This window comes from Accipiter gentilis, chromosome 11, assembly GCF_929443795.1.
Source record: "Accipiter gentilis chromosome 11, bAccGen1.1, whole genome shotgun sequence".
Classification (NCBI taxonomy): domain Eukaryota; kingdom Metazoa; phylum Chordata; class Aves; order Accipitriformes; family Accipitridae; genus Astur; species Astur gentilis.
In genome coordinates this window covers 34870798-34877649 of record NC_064890.1, presented here as the reverse complement: position 1 = coordinate 34877649, position 6852 = coordinate 34870798, and positions in this window count along the sequence as shown.

Here is a 6852-nt window from a genome sequence, read left to right as displayed (position 1 = left end):
TAAATTATCTGAGTTCACTCCATGTCTTTTTAGCACCTCTAGAATCACAACTGTTCCTGCATAAGCAAGCTAGATGAGACTGCAGACGACAGGGCGCAGAAGTCCATGTTCGGTTTCTTCCTAGATCAAGGAAACAAGCCATTGGAATAAAGCAGACACATCTGAAATTAATTTTCTCTCTGATCTCCCAGGACTGAAGAGCTTTTCTTGGTGTAGTGTTTGTTTGCAAAATTATGTTAAATTACCCTCTTAAATGCGTGCATAAGAGAGATGCGTGCTTCACCATCTTGGTGATACAGGACTGCTTGACGTAGGGGCAAGGTGATATTTAGCCAAGCGCTAGAGACAGGTGAGGAGCTGATGCCTGCCTCTAAACCTATGATTTACCACAGCAAACATGGGGGAAAAAGGACACATGACTGTGTAGTTCAGCACTTGGTATGACGGGAACAGACTTTGAATTCCTGTTCTGACTCCCAGCACCATTTCCACATTCTGCATTAAACCGACCTCAGTTAAAATAAAGAAAGAAATCATAGGAAGGGAAGCTTGCGTCAAGGCAGGTCCTCTTTCCCCCAGGGCAGGGAAACTCTCCTGTGTGTCTTTGCTCTCCCCTCTGCTTTCTGGGACGCCTATGAGCCGAACCAGGGATACGGTTCCCTCAAAGAGACAAGTGAGAGACCAAGAAAAGGAGTAGCTGTCAACACTCAGCTGATGGTACCTAAAGGCCAAATAGGGTGACACAGACAGCCTCTACGCTTGATTTCTTTTGCAAATTTACAGATAGCTGAGGTTTTCCAAAAACTGCCATTTGCTTTAAACATTTCTAAGTAGACTTCCAGGCAAAGCAAACACCTTTCAGGACAATCCAGGTGTGACTCCCTCCCTCTCGGCATCTATTTATAGAGACTACAGTATTTCAAGACTGTCTGTACGTGGCAACACAGTACTGTACTATTTGTTGACTTAACTACTTAACACAGAGATAGACTCAAGATAATGTCCTCAGCAATACTTAAGGTCCTCTGGAGGCATACCTCAGTTTGCTCTTTGCGTGTTTTGAGTAAAAGGGAAGTTGTGTGGGTGCATTTAATGGACACATGGCTCAAGCTTGAGAGTTTATTAGCTGAGCCCACGCAGCTCCTGCTGGACTTATGGCATGAGCAGAGCAGGGGAACATCTGCCTGCAGAAGACCGTTTAGACGTATACTCACATTTATTGCTCTGACTGTGAAGAAGTGATTGGCTTCATAACTTACATTAATAGAAATTTGAAAAATGTATCCTCTATATGAACAAAGGAAGTTCTGTAAGTTCATCTGGCCAGAGGGCTAAACGTACTTACTGAATTACTATCTTCTCCATCAGGTTTTATGGTTTTTCTAAAAATAGGTCCGTTGCAAATTCTGGAAGTTTAAGAATTTATTTGAGCCGCAAAAGGTCGTGGATTTAACTAGCTAAAGATATAAGAAGCATAATGAAAGACAGCTTTGCCAAAGAGCAAGTCGCTTTTTAAGGAATACAAACAGAAAATTTGAAATAGCTGATATAATTTAAAACCAGATGGGACATGAAACTTTAAAATCATATTTTAGTCCTTCTACCTCATGACTCCAAGGTGCTGCCAAATTGAATAAGGAGATGGCAGCCAAAGTAATAACGGGCATTTTCACTTGCTGTCTCCTTTTATACGTATATACACAGATACAAACAGAGACAGAAAGAGGGGTGATCCATGAGAATGGAATTTGAATGAAAGAATTGCAGGGCATTTGCTTTTCTATTGTATCCTCTAAGATCCTCAATTCTTCTAAGAAGCAAGTCAGCCCTGTTTTGCTCCTTGACACATCAAGAAATTTTGATTAACCTTGAATTGAATAGAAATTAAGGATGAATGATGGGTTCTAATTGATGATTAAAAACTTACTTAGCTGTGGTTACAAAGCAAGATTTAGATGAAAGGTTAAGTAATTTCAAGTACTTAAGATGCAAACAACACACATAACCCCTCAATGGCAATATGTCTCTCCTTTTGCTAAATCTCCTTCTTTTTCTTGTGGGCATCCCAATGCCCTCACTCCTTACCTCAAGGCACAGGAGTCCAAAAGATAAAAGAAAAGGAAACTAACGCTCATCAATGTATATGTTAGTGAACATGGGGGGAGATTTCAAAACACCACACTTAACATTTCCTCAGCAGAAAATGTTTGGTACCTGGCACTTTCAAACCTGAAAGTATGAATCTATTATACAGGTACTGCAAGAAGTAAATTCCTCTTTTATATAATTTTGAAAAAGTGGCTTTATAACACACACCAACATTTTGCAGCAGTTAAGTCACAGCCATTAGTTCCCTGAGGAACTACGTTACCACGTCTCTATCTTGATTTTCAGGAGGCCTTCATATTTGAATTTTTCTGGCACTTCACAATATTGGGTCTTGAAATGCTGTCTATGCTGCCTTATCTGCTGTGAAGTTGATAGCTTGCATTTTTCTCACTCAGTTTTCTTTCCTTTTGCAACAAGATCAGATGGCTAAAGTTTAAGGTCCTTTAAAGGTGCCTTCCAACCATCCTATGATTCTATGATTTATTTATAGCAACAGGCACATGCAAAAAATTTTGGACATGTTTTAGCGTAAGGAATAAAGAAATAATTTTGTTTCTAGTGAAACAAAAAAAAATTGTTTTATGTGGAAACCCTTTATAAGTTTCCACTCTTTAATCAGTATTAGAAATCTGCTTATACCTAGTTGAAATCTCTCTGAGGTGATTGCAGTTGGTTTTTTTTCTTTGCAATTTCAGATGTCAACAAAAGGCAGGTTTTTGGGATCTTAAAAACAGTGGTGAGAAAATAATTTTTAAACAATAAATATAGTAACTTATAGAAAACTCATAAACTGCAGATAAACTAATTTCACCAAATACATTGCAAACAATAAAGAGTTTGAATAGCTCTACAAAGAAATAAATCAACCTTGGGTAAAATTTTGCACATGTAAAGTCAGGTTTTAGGTAACTTTTCTTTTTCTCGTGCAACTTATAATGTAACACCTTAGTATAATGAGAAATGGAACCTCCTTGAAACACCCTCAGTTTCTTTGATGTCAGCTTGCAATTTCCTTTACAAACAGAGCATATTCTTAATGCTATTTTAATATATTTTTAAAGTTGATGTTATTTGTACTGAACCATGTCCCTGATTCAAGATAGTGGTAATCAAGTATGTGTTTACATGCTTTCCCAAACAGAGAGGTATTTTTGAAATGCAAACAAAAATCTGAACTCCACATATAAATTGAATGCTTAATTTTTTTTTTCAGATTTAGTACCTGAATGGGCTTTTTCAGCTCCAAAATCTTGAAGGTTCCTTTAACTGCAGTAGTTAAGAATAATTATAATTTAACTCTGTTTTAAGTATTTTAATTTCTTCCCACTCTGAATATCATTATTTAAACACCAAGTAAAATGGGTCATCTCATGTTTCATGGTAAAATAAAGCCTGAATAACCATAGTCAAGGTAACTGTTGCTGCTTAATTTAACAGATGTGTCTCTGGATTTTGAAATTCAGTATCAGTCATTAATTGCAACAAAACTTTTATGATCCCTTTGGTCAACAACTCTGAGTTAATGACAACCACAAGGTAGGGCAGGTATTCAAGTTCATGGGGTCATGTCCTTTACTTCTGAACCTGTTTGCATTTTGTTCTTTAGCAAGCCAAGGCAGCCTGACTGCAATGAAGTGTTATACCAGGCTGAACTCAGAGAAAACATAACTAGAAACAGTGTTAAATTATCATTAAATAGGTTCTTTTTTTCCCATCCCTCGGAGATGTGAGACTCTGGCTTGTTAGTACTTTCCGCATATTGGCCCCGTGTAGTCTGTGGCTATTCAGCCAGACTAGATGTTGGAATTGTGTTATATCGTTTCATCCTGAGGTTATTTAACCCTTCCTTGACACTGCTGTAACACTTAGGTCAATTTTGAAACAAATTAATTGTTTCAAAATAAAAAGTTGCAATATTTTGCTTTTGAAATTTTCTAAATAAATACTGCAATATTTTACAAATTGTTAGGGTATTTTTAGGCTCAAAATGTTTGCCAAACTGAACCTCAACTAACGATTAGCTTCAGCGCATCTCATCTGTTTTTTTCTAATCTTGCTGGATCAAATACTGATTTGTCCGTGGGTTCAGAGAAGGACTACAAGCTCCTTAAGAGCTATAGGCTGCTTCCCAGAAGTGAAAATGGCTAAAAAGCCACTCCACTGGTTACACCTCACCTTTCCTTCCCCTGCGCTTTATCCCTTCTGTCATATTTCCAGAGCTGTCCATGGCAGGGAAGAACACGGACGTGCCACGCTGTTTAAAACTGAGTTTTGAAAAGAAAACAATGAAAAGCCTACCAAATGAATTTCTTATCTTCTTTATAGATTGCGTTTCAGGCAAAACTGGTCAGTCTCAGCCCCAACTAGCATCAGGCCATCCAATACTTCCCACTATCGACCCATGATGTAAGTGCCTTAAAACTTCGTCCAGTTTCAATTTGGGATGGATTTTTCCATGATGGATAACAAGCTAAGGCAAACTCTTTATATGCCTATATATAATTTTCGTGCTTCAACTGCTAGTGAGTGATCAACATTAAGCAAAAATATGACTTCTGGTAAATGGCCTCAGGTTTTGAAATAAAATCTTAAGCTTTGGCAGTGGCTGTCTTGAGGTGGAGGAACTACCTTCCAGAGCTGGCTAGACAAAAAACTCCAAAAAAATCCTAGTGGCTACAGCAACAAAGAACAGGGAAAGGTCATTAAAGATTATGCATACTTGTAAAAGGGACATGACCTGAGAATTCGCTGGCACTCTTGATTCTTGCATTTCTATATTCTTTGAGAGCTTGAACTCACAGCCTTGAACTTCTGTTACGGGAGGCCTGTGTGTGTAATTTGGCACACGTATTTCAGTATTAATTAGAAAATCAGCTTTAAAGAGAGATCAAGAATATAAGGCTGCAACGTGAACTCACAAAATACTAACAATAAGTGGGTTATATAAAAGTGGTATGAGCAAAACAAGCAAGGTGGTTCTGCTCATTTAACCACCTCAGTTTCAGAGAGGCTTAATTGTGAAACAGGTTGTGCAAAATAAGATTCTCTCTTCGCTTTGCAACTTTTTCACTAGAAATTAGTATTAAACATATAGAAAATAAAATAGCTTAGTAAAATATGGTACATCAAGTCCTTTCCTGGAAAAGAGCAGCTTATGTTGACTACAGCCATTAATTAGCCCAATAATATGCAAAACATGACAAATAATTTCATTTTTAATCATGAAGTCCCTCAGAGACTCCATTTTACTTCATGAAGAAATGCTTTTAACTTGAAGTGTTTAGTACTGCATTTACCCTAAATGTAACTCCACTCAAATTTAGTTCTTGCTTGGATTTTGAAATACTCTGTTTGAAATAGAGCTAGCTTATTAACAGTTAAAATATGAACTAGAGCAATATTACTATTGGCATTTGAAATTTTAGAATAACATTTTTATATATATATATATATGAAAAAGGATAATACTCTGATAATATTCTGAACTTCCTGCAGTTCATTCTGATTCTGTCTCTAATTGCCTCCAGTTTCTGCCAGCACCAGTATGCTGGTGATAACAGTGAATCTTTATTTAACCTGAAATAGGAATGCTACAGTCTAGATTTTACTTTGCAATTTCTTTCTGAGTTTCTACCTGTTTTCAAAGTTTAATTAGAATATATATACATGTAACAAGGCATTGTAGATGGCAGGATAAGTAGCTGAGGCAGATGAGAAAAGTAGACATATCCTCGTTATGTCTTTGGTACTCAATTCTTGCCAGAACATTTGCAATTTATTTGAAAAGTCTGCATAAATTTTAGGGGGCTGGGGTGATGGCTAACTGGTTGAGTTTGGGGGTTTAGCCATTATAAAATATTGGCCACCAGAATCTGAGATTTTTTTTTTTAGATAACATTGCCTAATTTTCCTCTAATTTATTTCCCATATTCATACAGAAAGTTAGAACTACTCCGTTCTCTTTAGATTAATACTTTCTGGAAGGTCACTATCATTGCCCTCCCTTGATTCGTAACACCAATAACCTTGTCATTTTTGTTATGATCTTCCACCTTCTGGTTCAAGCAAGTATTAGTGATAGAGATTTTAACAGAAACAGAGATTTTAACAGAGGCGGAGTAAACCTGCCCTCCCCACACCAGCAGCAGCACGCTGCTGGCTAGCACATCTCCCGTGAAGATGCCGACGTATTGCAAAGGCCACAAAACTTGCCTTTAAATGGCAAAAAACCTTCTCAAACCTCCAGCTCAGACCACTTTAGGTGCTTGACCCAGTCTTCTGGTAATACATGAGGGGAGTTTGCTGGCTACGGAGCTTTGGCGAGGGCTGCCTGAGACATTCAGGAGTCTGAGTGTTGACACAGGGCGGGGTTTTTGCTATCCTATTAGCATGTCTGTGCTTTAATAGCATTTTATATCACTTCTCAAATGAGTCTCAAGTTCAGGACAGGTCACATCTTGTTTAATACACACTGAAACTAGAATAAATTAACACAGATACTTCTTACTCCGTTCTAGACTAAGATTGAGATCTCCTGCTTTCAAAATACAGTCATCAGTCTTTTGATATGATATTGTTCCAGACCATTTAATCTGTATAGTTCCTTCAGAAAACAATATTTCTGAATGCTTAACAAAACATTCCTGGAACAAGAAGTCATTCCGCATTTCACCCTCCCAGCCTCAGAAATCAACTGTGCTTGTTGCATGTGTGTTTTATTTTGTTTGGCTCATTGTTTCCCTT